This window comes from Triturus cristatus, chromosome 4_2, assembly GCF_964204655.1.
Source record: "Triturus cristatus chromosome 4_2, aTriCri1.1, whole genome shotgun sequence".
Taxonomy (NCBI): Eukaryota; Metazoa; Chordata; class Amphibia; order Caudata; family Salamandridae; genus Triturus; species Triturus cristatus.
The window spans coordinates 159,189,682-159,209,411 of record NC_140586.1 but is presented as its reverse complement, the minus strand read 5'-3'; the positions used below and the strand labels follow the sequence as shown (position 1 = coordinate 159,209,411).

At 44.1% G+C, this 19,730-nt stretch overlaps 1 long non-coding RNA gene across 3 annotated transcripts in view; it reads left to right on the top strand.

The window, feature by feature from the left end:
- LOC146833245 (uncharacterized) overlaps nt 1–11,592 on the top strand; it is a 543,599-nt gene extending 532,007 nt beyond the window's left edge. For all 3 annotated transcript variants that reach the window (XR_014960211.1, XR_014960210.1, XR_014960212.1), the window contains one exon: nt 10,466–11,592. This is a non-coding gene — a long non-coding RNA (uncharacterized LOC146833245). The remainder of the gene's footprint in view (nt 1–10,465) is intronic.
- The last annotated feature ends 8,138 nt before the right edge of the window (nt 11,593–19,730 follow it).

Below are 19,730 nucleotides of genomic sequence, written 5' to 3'. Positions count from 1 at the left end.
TTATAGTCCGTACCACTCTTCAATAAAGCACAGCAGCCTAGTCTTAGTTACCACCCATTCAATATAGCACAGTAGCAAATTCGCAGTTGCAAATTGTCAATGAAGCACAGCAGCTTATACCCGGTTACCAAAGCTCAATAAAGCACAGCAGCTTATTTTGTTAAGGCACCTCAGTGAAACACAGCAGTGTACTCCCAGTTACCACCCCTCAATGTAGCACAGTAGCCATTTTGCAGTTACCAATCATCAATGAAGCAGAGCAGAGTATTCCCAGAAACTAACACTCAATACAGCACAGCAGCATATTCTGTTACCACAATTCGCTGAAGAAAAGCAGTGTACTGACAGTTACTACTTCTCAATGTAGCACAGCGGGCAATTCACAGTTACCAATCATCGATGAAGCAGAGCAGCGTATTCTCTGCTACCAACGCTCAATAAAGCACAGCAGCGTATTCTGTTACCACACCTCAATGAAGCACAGCAGTGTATTCCCAGCTACCACCACTCAATATAGCAAAGTAGCAGATTTGCACTTACAAATCGTCACTGGAGCACAGCTGCGTAGTCCCAGTTACCACCCCTCAATGTAGCACAGTAGCAAATTCGCACTTACTGATCAATGAAGCACAGTAGCATAGTCCCAATACCCAGTACAGCACAGCAGCGTGTTACCGCACCTCAGTGAAGCAAAGCAGCGTACTACCAGTTACTACTCCTCAATGTACAGTGGTGAATTTGCAGTTACCGATCATCAATGAAGCACAACAGCATATTCTGAGTTACCATCCCACGAAGCAGAGCAGCGTTATACCAGTTACACCACCTAAATCTTAAAAATGTGTACTCTGTTAAAACCCCCCAATGAAGCACAGCAGAGTACACCAGTTATCACCCCTCTAAGAAGTACAGCAGCTTACTCCAGTTAGCACCCATCATTGTAGCACAGTGGCAAATTAGCAGTTACCAATCACCCAAAAATCACAGCAGCTTATTACCAGTAATGAACGCTCAATACAGCACAGCAGCGCATTCTGTTACCACACCTCAGTGAAGCACAACAGCATACTCCCAGTTACCCCCTCATAGTCCATACCACTATTCAATGTGGTACAGCAGAGTAGTCCCACTTACCAGCCCTCAATATAGCACAGTAGCAAATTTGCAGTTACAAATTGTCAATGAAGCACAGCAGCGTATTCCCTGTTACCAACACTCAATAAAGCACTGCAGTGTATTCTGATACCACACCTCAGTGAAACACAGTAGAGTACTCCCAGTTATCATCCCTCAATATAGCAAAGTAGCATTCTTGTAGTTACTAATCGTAAATGAAGCCCAGCAGCTTATTCCCAGTAACCAACGCACAATACAGCACAGCATCGTATGCTGTTACCACACCTCAGTTAAGCACAGCCGCCTAGTCCCAGTTACCACCCCTCAATATAGCACAGTAGCGAATTCGCAGTTGCAAATTGTCAATGAAGCACAGCAGTGTGTGCCCGGTAACCAGCGGTCAATACAGCACAGCAGCGTATTCAGTTACCACATCTCAATGAAGCAAAACAGTGTACTCCCAGTTACTACGCCTCAATGTAGCACAGTGGCGAATTCACAGTTACCAATCATCAATGAAGCACAGTAGCATATTCCCAGTTACCATCCCTCGGATGAGAGCAGCGTAAACCCAGTTACCACACCTGAATCATAAAAATGCGTACTCTGTTACTACCCCCTAATGAAGCACAGCTGAGTACACCAGTTATCACCCCTCGAAGACGCATAGCAGCCTACTCCAGTTACCACCCATCACTGTAGCACAGTGGCAAATTTGCAGTTACCAATTATCAATAAACCACAGCAGCATATTCACAGTAACAAACGCTCAACACAGCACTGCAACGTATTCTGTCACCAAACCTCAGTGAAGTACAACGTACGTCCATTTCCCAACCCTCAATATAGCACAGTAGGGAATTCGCAGTTACAAATTGTCAATGAAGCACAGCAGAGAATTACCTCTTATTAATGCTTAATAAACCACAGAAGCTTATTCTGTTACCACACGTCAGTGAAGGACAGCAGCATACTCCCAGTTACCCCCCCCATAGTCCGTATGATTCTTCAATGAAGCACAGCAGCGTGGTCTCAATTACCACCCCTTAATATAGCAGGTTAGAGAATTCGCATATGCAAATTGTCAGTGCAGCACAGCAGAGTATTCGATGTTACTAACACTAAATAAAGCACAGAAGCGTATTCTGTTACTACACCTCAGTGAAACACAGCAGAGTGCTTTGAGTTATCACGCCTCAATGTAGCACAGTAGCATTCTTGTAGGTACTAATCATCAATGAAGCACAGCAGCTTATTTCCAGTAACCAACGCAAAATACAGCACAGCAGCGTCTTCAGTTACTACACCTCAGTTAAGCACAGCAGCGTACTCCCAGTTACCACACCTCAATATAGCACAGTACAGAATTTGCAGTTGCAAATTGTTAATGAAGCACAGCAGCTTATTCCCTGTTACCAACGCGCAATAAAGCACATCAGCGTATTCTGATGCCATACCTCAGTGAAACACAGTTGAGTACTCTCAGTTACCACCTCTTAATATAGCACAGTAGTGGATTTGCAGTTAGCAATAATCAATGAAGCACAGCAGAGTATTTCCAGTAACCGGCGCTCAATTCAGCACAGCACCGTATTCTTTTAACACACCTCAGTGAAGCAAAGCAGTGTACTCCCAGTTACTACACCTCAATGTAGCACAGTGGTGAATACGCAGTTACCAATCACCAATGAAGCACAGCAGCGTATTCCCTGTTACCAACGCTCAATAAACCTGGCCGCGTATTCTGTTACCACAACTCAGTTAACCACAGCAGAGTAGTCCCAGTTACCACCCCTGAATGTAGCACAGTAGCGAATTTGAAGTTATCAATCACCAATGAAGCACAGCAGCATATTACCAGTAACCAATGCTCAATACAGCACTGCAGTGTATTCTGTTACCACACCTTAGTGAGGCAAAGCAGTGTACTCCCACTTACCATTCCTCAATGTAGGACATTCGCAGATACCAATCACTAATGAAGTACAGCAGCGTATTCCCTGTTATCAAGCTCAGTATAGCACAGCAGCGTATTTTGTTACCACACCTCAGTGAAACACAGCAGGGTACTCCCAGTTATCACCCCTCAATGTAGTTACTAATCATCAATGAAGCACAGCATCTTATTCCCAGTACCCAATGCTCAATACAGCACAGCAGTGTATTCTGTTACCACACCGCAGCAAAGCAGTGTACTCTCAGTTACTACTCCTCCATGTAGCACCGTGGCGAATTTGCAGTTAAAAATCATCAATGAAGCACAGCAACGTATTCCCTATTACCAACGCTCAACAAAGCACCGCAGCGTATTCTGTTGCCACACCTCAGTTAAGGGCAACAAAGTACCCCCAGTTACCACCTCTCAATATAGTACAGTAGCAAATTTGCAAATTGTCAATGAAGCACAGCAGCCTATTCCCTGTTGCCAAAGCTCAATAAAGCACTGCTGCATATTCTGTTACCACACCTCAGTGAAACACAGCAGAGTACTCATAGTTACCACCCCTAAATATAGCACTATAGCGAATTTGCAGTTACCAATCATCAATGAAGCACAGCAGTGTATTCCCAGTAACCAGCGTACAATACAGCACAGCAGCGTACCCTGTTACCACATTTCAGTGAAGCAAAGCAGTGCACTCCCAGTTACTACTCCTCAATATAGTACAGTAGCAAATTTGCAAATTGTCAATGAAGCACAGCAGCCTATTCCCTGTTGCCAAAGCTCAATAAAGCACTGCTGCATATTCTGTTACCACACCTCAGTGAAACACAGCAGAGTACTCATAGTTACCACCCCTAAATATAGCACTATAGCGAATTTGCAGTTACCAATCATCAATGAAGCACAGCAGTGTATTCCCAGTAACCAGCGTACAATACAGCACAGCAGCGTACCCTGTTACCACATTTCAGTGAAGCAAAGCAGTGCACTCCCAGTTACTACTCCTCAATATAGGACAGTAGCAAATTCACAGTTACAAATTGTCCATGAAGCACAGCAGGGTATTTCCTGTTACCAACACTCAATAAAGCACAGCAGGGTATTCTGTTACCACACCTCAATGACATAGCAGAGTACTCCCTTTTATCACCCCTCAATATAGCAAAGTAGCATTTTTGTAGTTACTAATCATCAATGAAGCACCGCAGCGTATTCCCAGTAACCAGCGCTCTATACAGCACAGCAGTATATTCTGTTACCACACCTCAGTGAAACACAGCGGAGTACTCCCAGCTACCACCCCTCAATGAGGCACAGTAGAGAATTTGTAGTTACCAATCATCAATGAATCACAGCAGCGTATTTCTGGTAACCAGCAGTCAGCACAGCAGCGTATTCTGTTACTATACCTCAATTAAGCAAAGCAGTGTGCTCCCAGTTACTACTCCTCAATATAGGACACTAGCAAATTCACAGTTACAAAGTGTCAATGAAGCACAGCAGCGTATTCCCTGTTACCAACGCTCAATAAAGCACAGCAGGTTATTCTGTTACCACACCTCAATGACATAGCAGAGTACTCCCTTTTATCACCCCTCAATATAGGAATGTAGCATTTTTGTAGTTACTAATCATCAATGAAGCACCGCAGCATATTCTCAGTAACCAACGCTCTATACAGCACAGCAGCGTATTCTGTTACCACACCTCAGTGAAGCAAAACAGTGTACTCCCAGTTACTACTCCTCACTGTAGCACAGTGGCGAATTTGCAGTTACCAATCGTCAATGAAGTAAAGCAGCATATTCCCTGTTATCATCACTCAATAAAGCACAGAAGCATATTGTGTTACCACACCTCAGTGAAACACAGCAGAGTACTCAGTTATCACCCATCAATGTAGCACAGTAGCATTCTTGTAGTTACTAATCATTAATGAAGCACAGCAGCTTATTCTAAGTAACCAAGGCACAATACAGCACAGCAGTGTATTCAGTTACCACACCTCAGTGTAGCATAGCAGAGTACTCCTACTTTCCACCCCTCAATGTAGCACAGTAGCAAATTTGAAGTTACCAATCATCAACGAAGCACAGCAGCGTATTCTCAGTAACCAAAGCTCAATACAGGACAGCAGTGTATTCTGTTACCACACCTCACTGAATCAAAGCAGTGTACTCCCAGTTACGTTACTACTCCTCAATGTAGCACAGTGGCGAATTCGCAGTTACCAATCATAAATTAAGCACAGCAGCGTATTCCCTGTTACCAATGCTCAATGCACAGCATTGTTTTCTGTTACCACCCCTCAGTTAAGCACATCAGTGTACTCCCAGTTACCACCCCTCAATATCGCAGAGTAGCAAATTCAAAACTTAAAATGAAGCACAGCAGCGTTAGTTACTGGGAATAGACATCAATCACACAGAGCTAGTCAGAGGTATGCAAGTTCGCCCCATGAGGAGGCCTGTGTATCAAAGCACTGAGAAGTTAATTATACAGAGCAAGTCATAGGTATGCAAGATCGCCCCATGAAAAGGAGTGTGCATCAAAGTACTAATAAGTCAATCACGCAGAGATTTATGGAACTTTATCCCATGAAGAGGCCCGTGTGTCAAAGCACCAAGATATAAATCACGTAGAATAAGTCAGAGGTCTGCAGGGTTGTCCCTTACAGAGGCCTGTGCATCAAAGCACCGAGACGTCAATCACGCAGAGCTAGTCAAAGGTGTGAAAGGTCGCCTAATGAAGAGGAAAGTGCGTCAAAGCACTGAGAAGACAATTATAGACAGCAGAGAGAGGTATGCAAGATTGGCTCATTAAAAGGCCAGTGCAGCAAAGCACTGACAAGTCCAATACAAGAGCAAGTCATAAGTATGCAAAGTCGCCCCATGAAGAGGCCTGTGCATCACAGCACAGATGAGTCGGTCAATAAGAGAAAGTTCACAGGTGTGCACGATGATCCTATGAAGACGCCCGTGAGTTAAAGCAGAGAGGCGTCAATCACGGAGAACAGGGCCCGTGAGTTAAAGCACAGAGACAAACAAGCAGAGCAAGTCAGAGGTATGCAAGGTCACCCAATAAAAAGGCCAGTGCGCCAAGTACCAAGGAGTCAATCACGCAGAGCAGGTCAGAGCTCATCCCATGAAGAGGCCCGTGTTTCAAAGCACCCAGACATCGATCACTCAGAGCAAGTCAGAAGCACGCTAGCTCACCCCATGAAGAGGCCCGTGCTTCAAATCACCGGAACACCAATCACGCAGAGCAAGCCCGAGGTATGCAAGGCCAACCCATGAAGAGGCCTGTGCATCAAAGCACCAAGAGGTCAATCACACAGAGCAAGTCCGAGGAATGCAAGGTGGCCCCATGAAGAGGCCTGTGCATCAAAGCACCAAGACGCCAATCACTCAGAACAGGTCAGAGGTACGAAAGCTCACCCTATGAATAGGCCAGTGTATCAAAGCACTGAGAAGTCAATTACACCGGGCAAGTTAGAGGTATGCAAGATCGCCCCATGTAGATGAGCGTGCATTAAAACACAGAATAGTCAATCACACAGAGCAAATCAGAGGTACGCAAGCTCGCTCCATATAGAGGTCTGTGCGTCAAAGCACAGAGACATCAATCACACAGAGCAGGTCAGAGGCATGCTAGCTCACCCCATGAAGAAGCCGGTCCATCAAAGCACCAAGATGTCAATCACGCAGAGCAGGCCAGAGTTACGCTAACTCACCCCATTAAGAGGCCCGTGCTTCAAAACACTGAGACTTCAATCACACAGAGCAAGTCTAGTTTCAAATGATGTGATCCTGGGCAAGTATTTTAATTCACTGAGATGCCATTTTCTTCTTTAACACATATGAGAGCACCTTCAAATACGTAAGTTCAGCACGTCTGCTGTACAGAAAACCCTTTTGTTTGATTTAATAGACTAAATTTTACCTCCATATAGAATGCAAATGTAGCCACATATAAGATACACTTGACTGTAGACTTGCCTCTTAGTTCATTGAATGTATTGTAATCAGGACCTGGCCAGGAATGTCTCTCACATCATGTTTAGAAACTATTACTTTTAATAAATTCATAACTAAAGCATAAAGTAGAAGCCCACTGTTATTTGCAAGCAGCAAATTTTACATTGAAATGGCCACAAAATGTGTCACTGACATGTGGCTTTGAAACTATATAGTGTACATTGTTTGGAAATAAGGTTTCTGCAAATATATATCATTTGCACATCACCAAGTAAAGTGTTCTGTTTTGTTTTCCTCCAATTTTAATCTTTGTGTGCATCACACTTCTGAATTACAAAAAAAGTTTCTTTCATAATTTCTGATCAACTTGTACTATTCATTTACAAGCTGTTCAAATGTTTTAGAGAAAAAAACAGTCATGTTACTGCATTTGATTCACTATTATTGTCAAATACCTCACTTGACAAAAAGCATTAACTGTAAAAAGAGAAAGAAACGTAAACACCATTTTCCAGGAACACATGAGCAACAATTAGTAAGTAGACAAACTGACATTTGACCTCTGTCCTTGGGCAGTTGGCAAATGTGTCAAGATAAAACAAGATTTAAAGGTGTTTTAATTGCTCATTCACTTTCTGAACTGAACAGAACACCTGTTTCTTTCAGCTTAAGTTTACTCTCCAGCTGGGTCGAGTAACTGCTAAAAGTAGCTCGACCTGCTAAAATTTCACTCGCTATTGCAAGTGGGTGATTGGAATTTTCGAGGACTGTAATAGCGTACTCCGTTACCACCCACAATGAACAACAGCAGTGTAGAGCACTGTTAGCCACCCTCTTACTCCCCGTTACCACACCTCAATGAAGCACAGCAGTGTAATCCCAGTCACCACTCCTCAATGAAGCAAAGCAGGGCAGTCCATTACCACCCCTCAATGAAGCACAACAGAGTACTCTGTTACCACACCTGATATTTCCAATCACCAATCCTCAGTGAAGCACAGCAGCGTACTCTAGTTATCTTGTCTCAACACAGCACAGCAGTGTATTCTGTTACCACACCTGAGTGAATCACAGCAATGTACTCTGAGTTATCACCCCTTAATGTAGCACAGTAGTGAGTTTGCTCTCCCTCCTCCAGCTCACAGGAATGCATAAATACACAAACCTGTCTGGGGGGATTCCTCTCCTCCTCATGTCATCAATAGGAATGGGTGGAACTTTTGGAGTTTCCCTCTGCAGAATTCTGCAGAGTTACATAAAAACTGTGCTAAATTCTGCGGCGTTCCGCCATCCAACAGAAAATAATACATTTTGCTCTGCTTGCAGTGCACTTAAGAGCCAGTAGCTCAAGAAGCACTGAAAAATCAGCACAAATGGCAGCATGCTTTGTGCACAAACGCGTAGCCATTCAAGTTGATTTTGCTGCCGCTCGAGTAGAAAATCCACTCAAGCAGCAGTAAATCTACTTGAGCAGTAGGAAATCTACTCAAGAAGCAGACCTATGACCGCAGCTGCCCTCATTAGAAAATGGCGCTAGGGGAGGCAAAATCTCGTCCGCATTTCTGGAGCCCCACAGGAAAATAACTGCCACGCGGCCTTTGGTGGAATGTGGCCGGAACTCAGCGGTACAAGAGTAATGTAGATTTGCCAAATTCTGCCCATTCCGTGGACAGAATGCAACATTCCACCCACCCCTAGTGTTCACCAGGAAAACCTGGACCTCTCAAAAAGGAACCCAGGGTCCTCCATGTAATGTACCATTGCAGGCGCATTGGCACTCAGTATGCTTTCACGGCACACTTACTGTACAGCTCTTCTACTTCCATTCAGCATACCATTACAGGCACACATACATTCAGCACACACATTCAATCTCTGTGCACTGTTCAGCACTGAAGCCTTTATGCGTATTACCAGGGTGTACTTTTGTTTTTTATAACACACACTCACCATGTGTGCTGCACAACACTTCACCCTTCATGTATTGTACTTGATGCAAGCACACAGACTCAGCACGTGCTTTTCTTGTGCATGAGCTGCCCAGCATTACATCTTTTATGTACTGTACCCCAACAGGCCTACATACATTCAGTGCATGCACAAACCATACATCTACTGCGTAAAACTGCTCTATCTCTGTACTGTACCCTTCACAGGCACACATAGAGAGGCACTACTACTGCTCTGTGTAGCACTTCCACATCTAACTGATGTAGGCCAAGGGTGAGTTAGGCACACAGCAGCGGAACATTTACATTGGTGAGTAGCGTGTAGGCTTCACTCCAGTGGCACAGGGTATAAAGGAGCTGTTCACTACTAATGATCACTACACGGTATGCTGCCCCACTGCGCTTGTGCTGCTCAACTCCTCGTGAAGGCAGTAGCCTTCCACCACTATTAGGGTAGTGCTTTGGGCGCCCCTCCTGTTCCAACAAGGCCGCAATCCGTGAGACAGGCCTATGTCATAGCACACACGCATGATTTGTGTTTGTCTAAGACAAAAAATCAGCATAAGGGATTCAGACAACAGTACAGTAGGGCACTCAGGGCAGAGGTACACATCACTTACCATGCAGAGTACTTTTCCGTCCCAACAACATATTAAATCTAATAAGCCAACCCAATGTTATTCTATGGGAGAGGTAGGCTTAACGGTAGTGAAAAACAAATTTGGAATTTTTTCACCACGAGGACAAAACTTAAATTCACATGTCCAACTTTTTAAATGCACAGTACCCTGCGCTAAGGACTTATTAGGACCTACATTAAGGGTGCTTTATTTATATGAAAAAAGGGAGTTTTCGGCCTTGCAAAGGGTTATTTTGCTAAGTCAGATTGGCAGTTTGAAACTCCACATAGGCTGCAATGGCAGGCCTGAGACATGTTTGAAGGGGCTACTTAAGTGGGTGACACAATAAGTGCTGCAGGTCCCACTAGTAGCATTTAATTTACTGGCCTGGATACATGTTATGCCACTTTACTAGGGACTTAATTAATTAAATGTGCCAGTTGTGTGTAGTCCAATTGCACTATGTTTTAAGGAGTGAGCACAAGCACTTTGGCACTGGCTTTCAGTGGTAAAGTGTACAGAGTCCGAAAGCCAACAAAAGCGAATTAGAGCAAAACAGGAGGGGAAAAGGCAAAAGGTTTTAGGGACGACCACCCTAAGGCTGTCCAAGCTAACATTCAGAAATTTTCAAATTTAATATTTTCACTCCATCTTATGCTGCAACACATGGTTGTTGGTAATTAAAGGTCATCCATGGGTGCGTTAATGGTAGGGAGCTGTTTCCATCCTGTCACCTGTTCTGAATATAGTGATGGTCCCTCCTTATAAGAGTATAAGTTTCTAATGCGTTCACAACTTCAAAAGCAAAGGCCATGAATACAAAGACTATCTTATATCTCCATTATTTTCTGTTTTCAGAAATAGAAGAACATTTGGCCAAGATCACTTCTTCAGGGCCATAAGTCCATTGTGTCATCCTCTGACTATAATGGTGAAGCAGGCCCAGATCATCAGTCTCTATTGGGAGTCTTCAATCTGCTGCAAAGGAGGACTCTATGTTTGGGGACTCTGAGTGAAATGATTTGCCACTAGTTTGCCGAGAACATCTGGACATCCTCCGATGGATTGATAGAATTGTAGGCTTTCAAGATGGCCATCAGTGGAAAATCATATGGACAAGATAGAGAGACAGAAAATAATTAGAGGCAAATGACGGTGCTAGATCCACCACTGCCCCAGGGAATGGGAACAGGCTCCCTGATGAGACTCAGATGTACAAAAAGAGCTACTTCTACACAGGGAAAAACACGCCAAAGCCACCATAATGGAAGAATTACAGAGGCAAAGAATACACGACAAAACAACATAGTAAGGGGGATAAATCCAGGAGGCTACTGACCTGATTGACCGAACCGAAAGCCAGAGGGAGACAAAGCAGAAGAATACAGAATACAGAGGTGGAGAGGATACAAGCCCAAAAGGGTACTAATAAAGTGTTATTTTGGTTATTTCTCAAGTTGGAGTGAGGAAAGTACTGAAGTTTCCGGCTTGGCTCTAGAAAACCTTGTATCTCATCCGGAGTGGGTGGGGGGGGGCCTTAACTCCCAACTTAAAAGGAGCTCTGGAGGTTGTATTCAATGTGCAAGGGGTGCGGAAACTGAAAATTGAGTTGGCCATGGGGCAAAACCCCTGTAGCAGATAGACTATCAGCAGATATTTAAATGACCTAAGTGAAGGAGCTAGCCCTGAGTCTAGTAGAGGTATACACTGCAGCTACCGGACTCACAAAAAAAGGGATGATTCTGTTGTTGCCAAAACCTAGACAAGACCTCTTGCGCCATATTAAAGCCAGTAGTGATACTAACCGATCTGGAATAAGAGTTTGGCACAATAGGATTCCAATCTATCTTCGCAGTCAGGGGAATACTAGAACACAGGCCTAATATCATGCAATGAGTCGTTCTCATTTTTGCTCCACCACTTGCATGCTTTAAGACAGGGTGAACGGTGTTGAAGTCATACCAGATAAAGAGGAGAACTCACCACGTATGCCTTCTCAGTCTTTATTTTTGCTATGGAGATGTTGGGCATGGCTAATGAAAGAAGATGTGATAATAAAGATAGAGGAATTCACATATTGCATACAGGAAACTACACATAATATAACACTATGCTCAGACGATATACTACTTTATATGAGGAGCATTACACCAGATTTGCTATCAATGTTGGCAGTAGTAACAACCTTTGCTGAGGTGTCAGGATTAAGGACCAATAGGATGAAGTCTTGCATTTGTGCTGATTAACCCTATCCCATTGGACCTGACAAGCAGATTAACTATCAAGGTCTTCAATGAGAATGTGACTTGTGCCTCTATCTGGGGGCTCAGTTATACTACAACGAAGCAGGATTACTTGAGAGCTTCATAGTTAGTGCAGTGATAGCCCTGAAGGGTAGTATCCAGCTCTGGGGCTTTCTTCTCTTATCGGTCATGGGTAGGATATTGTTGTCTCAAGAGAAAAGGGGAGATGAGAGGAATATCATGAGGGGTTTGTCCTCTTCAAAACAAGAGAGCTTGTATGTACTCTGTGTGCTAACCCTTCACAGGATAGAGAGAAATCTCCAGTTTTTTTATATACCCCTTACCCACTAGTCTTGCCCCTTGGTGCAATGCTTCATCATAGGGCTCCTCCCATTTTACTGCGGAACGGGCGTGCTACGACCTGCGAGTCATGCAGGAGCACTAAGTAGTATGCTCTATATGATGAAAATATAAGAAGTGTGAGGGGTACTGTTGGAAGTTTAACAATAACTGCCTGGTAGGTAAGTAATACTTTAATCTGTCCTCCAGTTGGTATTGTTAAAAAGTAGGAACACAGAATAGAAAGTGTAGGTTACAATGTACCTTCCTTTCTATAGGTCTACATGTTTCAAGCCAATACCCATGGCTTTTGTTCAGGACCAAGGATCTAACTCCCTGATTCCACTCCTAAAATAGTACTGGTGAAGTGACCTCACGCACACTGTATGCTAATAGAAAACGTTTTTAGCACCTACTTGGTGTTGCTGCATAATTCCCTTATGTGTCAAAATACACTTCTATTTAAAATATCAGTTTACACTGAACCAAAACAAGTTTTTATAATTAAACACCAAGTGTCAATACACATCGTGATTTGATACAAAATTCTTTATTCCACACTTTGTAGGCCTAGGGATCACCTTTAGATAACAACTAATTTAAAATCCATTTTATTCAAAAACCTTTTTAGTACAATCTATACACAGTCTGTAGTCACAGATTTTCATAAATACTTCCTAATTTTAAAATAAACACATATTCATTAAACACTTGACATTCACAAATGCAGCACAAGAAGTCGTTTTCATGAAATATATTTTTTCTCCTCCAAACCGTGCTATAATTCAAATATCACTCTATTTTCCATGTACTTTTTTCTTTGTTTATATAGTCTACCAATGCATACAATACACAACTCTTAAAAACAGTATATTATATATTTGTCCATGTGTCGACGCGTTTCGTTGTATCTTGAAATTCTTAATACCTTCCTCAGGACTCAATTAAAAACCCAACTTTATCCATGAGAACAGACCATAAATCCAATAATGTCTTTGCAGGTGAATCGCTATGGCATTGATAAAATCAAAAAATGTGTCTATTTCTGTGGATCAGCTCCTTTTAATGTGGCAAAGATGCACCTCTATAAACAGGGCGGAATAATTTTCACTCAGTAATAATAAAGAATTTTGTATCAAATCACGATGTGTATTGACACTTGGTGTTTAATTAGAAAAACTAGTTTTGGTCCAGTGTAAACTGATATTTTAAATAGAAGTGTATTTTGACATATAAGGGAGAAAAAAATTGTTTAGTATAATACTACCTGGTCCCTTTTGGCCCTACCAGGGTAACTCTCTCATTTTGTTGGATTACTGCTTGACAACCTGTAATACTCCTCATCAAAATTACTTTATTCGGTCATTACAACCATAAAAGTGCGAGTGCAACGATACAGAATTCATTAGTACCAATGAATCGGGAATACAATGTATGAACAATGAACAAGATTGACAATCATTATAAAAACATGATCTTGTTTTGGCTATTAAAACAGTACCTCACTTGTAAAAGGAGAGGCACAGCGGTAAAAGGATCTAGATACTGTTGGAATAAAAACACATGTATGAATACATGAAAGTGCAAAAGCCAGTAGTGCAAGAGTCCAATAGAACAAGCATGTCAATAATTCATTCAGAACTTAGCAGCATATTGGTCAGCAAAATCTACCCTCTTTCTGGAGAAGCTCAAAAATGTTTATAACAAGAAATAAAAAAAATATAAAATGTGTTTTAAAACAAGTTAAAAGGACCAATGCAATTCCAGGAAGGATCCTTTATGGCTTCTTTAGTGCGTGGCTTCTGATGCTCCACATTTTCCCTAGGAATGTTGCCACTGCACAAACCATCAGGGGCCTGGAATCTGTTTACGGAATGCTTCTTGATGGCACCGAGTTCCCATCAGCCTACATGCAGGGGCTAGCCAGCTGGATCTCCGGAATATGTACAGAGGACATGCGAAGAGGATGTGTTTGATCGTCCACACTGTACCATGGCAGCCTGGGCAATACTGTGCTACCGCAGATGATCCCTGCCATGCTGCTGTGAAAGAATTCACAGGGAGGCAGCCGAATCTAAATTGCATGTAGAGCTTCCTGTCATGCTGCATCAAAATTACCTCCAAATACTGTTCTTATGCTCCTAGCCACTTAAACTTCATAAATTCTAATGTTAAGCGTCCAGCCGGTGAGTGGGAAACTGTAGTCTGTACCACCCAATTCCAGTAGTGAGTCTTGATAACTTCTCTGCTAGGCAGTAGGCTAGGATCGGAGACATCCCACAAGGATCCTAGGCCTATGGCGGACAGCAGTGTTTGGGCTTTGGTGAACCACCCTATTTTTTTTAAAGCAATCACGATTGTAGACATCTGCAAGTGCTACAGCATTGTGATTGAGCTCAGGTGTTAGTCGCAACCAGAAAAGAAGGGGCCGAATCCTTGCTTTGTCCAATATAGTTGTTCTACCCATGTCTAATCTTAGAGGATTGAGCGGGGTACTCTGGGGAATGGAGCAAGGAGTTCTTAGGAACTTGTTTTCTGTATGTAAAAGGCCCTCTAAATTGTCAAAGCCCCAGATTTCCGTCCAATACAGGGCAGGGCCTACCACCTTCTGATCATAAATTTGAAGCGGGCTGCTATCGGTCTTGTTTGGGAGGCCCTGCGCTCCTTAATCTGTGCCCCAGCGGTTTTCTTCTGCTGTAGGTTCCTCTTAGTAATGTGGTACTTCCATGTCAGTGACTCCGAGAGGGTCAAACCCAGATATTCAAATGTGGACACTCTTACCAGAGGAATCGCCCCAACATCAGTTTGCCTTTAAAGGATTTGTAGGGGTTCATCATCAAAAGCTTGGTTTTGGAGGTATTAACCTCCAAGCCTCTCTGATTACAGAAGACCACAAAGCGATCAAAAAGAAGTTGAAGACCAAAAGGGGTTTTGGAGACTACCAATGTGTCAAATGCAAATAGTAAGTAGGGTTGTTACTTTACCACCCCCAATGAAGAGGCATCTGCAGGGACTTCCTCCAGATATTTCACCACCCCATTAATGAAAAGTGTAAATAGGGTGGGGGCCCGGACACATCCTTGGCGGACACCCCCTATCTGCTTTGCTGGAATCGGTCAACTGCCCTTGATCCCCCCCAGCGGACCCTAGAATAGGTGTCCTTGTGCAACCGGAGGACCAGCTAAAGAAGCTCTAGTGGAAACCCCAACTCCTGCAATACCTGCCATAGTTTAGTCCTGGGAATGAGCTCGAAGGCCGACCTTAGATCAATAAATGTAATTTAGAGACTGACTTGTTCGATAGTCACTGTTTTCCAGGCCAACAAGGTGAATCTAAAGACTTGATCGATGGTGATAACTTTTCTCCTAAAGCCGGCTTGGAATGGGGATAGGATGTTGTTTTCCTCCATCCATTCTGTGATCTTATTTAGAAGAGCACAGGAGAAGACTTTCTGAACACCATCAATTACCTTAATTGGCCTGTAGTTGGAAGGCAGTGAGCAATCACCCTTTTTGAAGACTGGGATTACTTCTGCTCCCTTCCACAACAGGGGTATTGGAGCCCCAGCGGCAATTCCATTTGCAAGTTCCCAGATGTAGATGGCCCAGTTGTCAATATCTGATAAGAGAGTAGGCCTGCCAAAGTTTTGTGCAGAAAGCAGGATAACGGTGAGCTTATACTAATATATTAAAGCGCGCTAGATATACTTTTCATTTATTCTTAAGAAATCAACTCTGCATGGCAGGTCATGTGAACTAAAATACAATGCTTGCTGAGGCGAGCACATCTAATAAAACAGTAATCCCTGTGACGTAAAACACAAACCAAAATAACACACATAGACATAGCACAAACACTACAAAAATGAGGCAAGACTTTTGCATCATAGGTCCTCCGGTGGCAAGACGAGGCTGTAGTCACACTCTATGGGGTAAAAAAACACATAAATCAAAGCCATCATGTCGTGCTTGTAAGAATGAGCTCACTTGGAGAACTAACTATGCCTTATGGGCACTTAAAAGCAGTGAGCACTGCACAGTTGTTTAAGGCGTACTCTGTGCCGAATCACCTAAGGAACTGCACTGGGGCCTGAATATTACCATCCTTACCCCATAGAGCTGTTCATATACTAAATGCTGATTAGCGGGCACGGGGGCTGTGCGTTCTCCCTGCACTGTCTAGAATAGAGAGCAATTAGACCGCTCGCTCCATTCCAAAATGGCAGGCATGAGTGGAACCACTTCCTAGTTCCTCTTGCGGTGCAACGGACTGCAGACAGGGGCGCCCTCTAGCTATGTGTCCTCATCTGCCTTGGGCCCTTATTTTGTAGTTGGTATGTGGGTGTTGGGTGTATTTTTCAGTAATTTATTGAGCTATGGGTGAAAAAACTGCGATGGATATTTTGTCAGCTAAGAAAATATATTATATATATTCCCAGCTAAAATAATATAGGATTGTCACTAGTAGTTCTTGTAAAAGAAAAATCGGGGGGTGGTTAGGTACCCCCATAACATGTGGAAATATTGTTAAAAATCAAGTAAGGGTTAAGAATGGAACCTGGTGTTATTGCCTATGTCCACTGGCTGATTGAATGTGTCCTGTACCATATGTTGCTACAGAGGCCTAATTCAATCAGGGTCAGAGATAATTAAAACTCATTAATGGGAGGAATTATGCCAGTGGTTCACAAACATTTTCAACAAGCAACTCCCCTGACCTCTTGGCCGTGGCTCCCCATTACATAACTTTATTTGGGGTGGTGGGAGTCGAATTCGCTCTTTGTAAAACTGCAAAAAAAGCTCTTACATGGCTAGATCAATCTCTGAGAACATATTCTCAATAAAGAGGTTTCTTTAAATCTGAAAAGGACTGTTAGACACGGATTCCTGGGCACTAGGGAACTTAGGGGTTACTAGGCTCCAATCTCATCAACTGGAGTGTTCCCAGCTGGTGTCCTGGGGCCTTGGTACTAGTGGACCCAAAACTGGATAACCAAGTACTCCTCTCCAGCACTTGACTCTCTCAGGGTAGTGAGACAGAGCAGTCCAAGGCTTACTCAAGGAGGTGAAGTGGGTTTAAACATTCAGAATACAGTTCACACAGTACTATCAGCTGACAAAGTCAATGTCCAGTCAGTGCTTTACATTTTAAAAAGAAAAGTTATTTAATACACACAAGAGAAATATATTGCACATAAAACTAGGACAAACCGTGAAAACCAGATGTTCCTGCAACCCACTGGGCCCAGAGTTCTGATCCCAAACAGTATTACAGCGCCTAGACGCTAAGAACTATAAAAATACAGTTAACATGAAGACACACAATTAGCATTGCATATTACAGATCATGTTGCACAGGATTGCTCTCATTCACTAAAGACAGGATGTATTGAAATGATATTGTTTCAGTATTTCAAATTTTCTTGTTCAGCCCTTAACCCGCAACCCAGAGTGTGAGAAGTTGGCCTGATATATGATGTCTAGTGTACACCTTGTATCAGTCCAAACAACCCTTATGGTGATTGGTTGTAAAGTCAACCTTATAGACCAGCTATCCTAGTGGTAGCCTGGACAAGAGCAGTCTTAGGCTAAACTCTGAATGGCATGTGAAGCCAGCTGTTATACCATATGTAATCCCTTGAATACCAAATGAAAGGACACCACAACAGATATATATAAAAATAGAATGTATTTATTCTAGTCAAACCCTCAGCACTCTTTATGAGATTCGAGGTAAGTACAACACAGTCTTATTTAAACATACATTAAGTCACACAGGTAAGTAATACAGTTAGGCCCTAGGGGCCACGCAAACCATATACTAAGTAAGTGGTATAAGGACCACTGTCACGAACACAGGCTAGGCCTAGGCCTAGGGAATCGCTGGGGCTACACTATACTACCAAAGGTTAGGAAGTGGGAGGCCCACGGGATTCAAGTGCAGAGTGGAAACACTCACGCGTAATGCGTAAAAGTCGATAGAATTACTAGCAGTTAGAATTTAACAGTTTTACGACACTTCTGGATAGCTAGAAAGTCGAGACTCGGAAACTAAACCCTAGGATAGTCAATACCCTTGTGAGCACCGAAGTACCCAAGTTACCTAGCCCACGGGCTGCGGGTGCATAGGTGTGAACTTGCGTCGGGTTTCGTCGTGGACTTCTATGGATGCCTGAAGGAAAGTTGCTGACAGGCAGTCAGTGAAGAGTGTCCGGTGGATCCCAAGGTGGGGATCAAGAAGGAAGGAACCTGCAAGCAGAAGGGACAGAGTCTAGGTCACCAGCCAGGAGCCGGGAAGGAACCAGGAAGGAACCAGGTGATGTCGTGAAGATGCAGGTGAAGAGGTGAAGCTTGTCGCAGCAGCCACGGGTACCAGGAGATGTCGAGGACGACCAGGACCAGGAGGTGAGCTGTCCCACGAAGGCTCTTGCTGTCGGCGGCGTCGATGTCGAGTTAGGACCCAACAAGCCTTGGCAAGCGGAACCCACGCAGGATGGAGGGCTTGCTTCTGGTGCATACCAGGAAGGTCTGGGGTGCTTCTCTTTCACAGAGGAGCGGGTGCCAGTCTGGAGGAGCCGGACCAGCAAGTTGAAAGTAAAGGTTCGTCGTCGCAGAGGCTACCAGCCAACGGGCCAGCAACCGGACAACACGTCGAGCAACACAGGTGCAGAAGGGCCCCACGCAGAACACGTGAAGTGTGGGGAGCTGGTCTTCTTTGCAGATGGTGCTCGGGAGTGGGGCTTCTCAATTCCCCAAGCACAGCCTCGAGGGAGCCTCGGAAGTCGCGCTAGTCAGTTACTAGCCACTTTTCCCAAGTCGCCGGTCCCACGTCCCTCGTCGCCTCCACGGGTCTCAGCTTCGCTGGAGATGTGGATCTGGTTCAGAGGTGTCTGGAAGTCTCAGCGCTGGTCAGTCTCTGCCGTCGTCCCTCGTAGGATTCAGTCGCAAAGCAAGCAGCGGTCGCTGGATGGTGCCTGGTTGCCCAGGGTGGTCACTCCTTGGCCACAAGGGAGATTTCTTCAGTCTTCTTCCTGAGGTCGAATGTCGAAGGTCCAGAGTTTCTGTTCAAGTTGCAGATTCAGGTTAATCTAATTTAGCAGGGCTCAGCTAGCTACTGATATACTGGGCTAGTGGGCTGGGCTACCTGCAAGGTCCCTCCTATGGGTGGGACCAGGAAGGGGAGTGGCTACACCCCCTTTCCTTTGTCCAGTTTCGCGCCAGAGCTGGGGCTGGAGTGCCCCAGCGCCGGTTTGAACTGGACTATGCATGGGACACATTGTGTGCCCCAGGCAGTGTCTAGTTTCTTTCATCCCTCCCTGCCCCAATACACTAACTCCTGTCTGGGGTGGTGCTCGCACCTCCCAAGGCAGGAAACCTATTGTCCAAGCCTCCCTCGCTGGAAGGACTCCCAGCATCAGGAGGTCAGACTTGTGTCTGTGGCAGCAGCATCCATTTTGTGATGCTGGGGCTCTGGTTAACTTTAACTGGGCAAGTAGGTTTCAACATGTCTTCTCCCTCTAGAAGGGAGGGATAATACCCTCA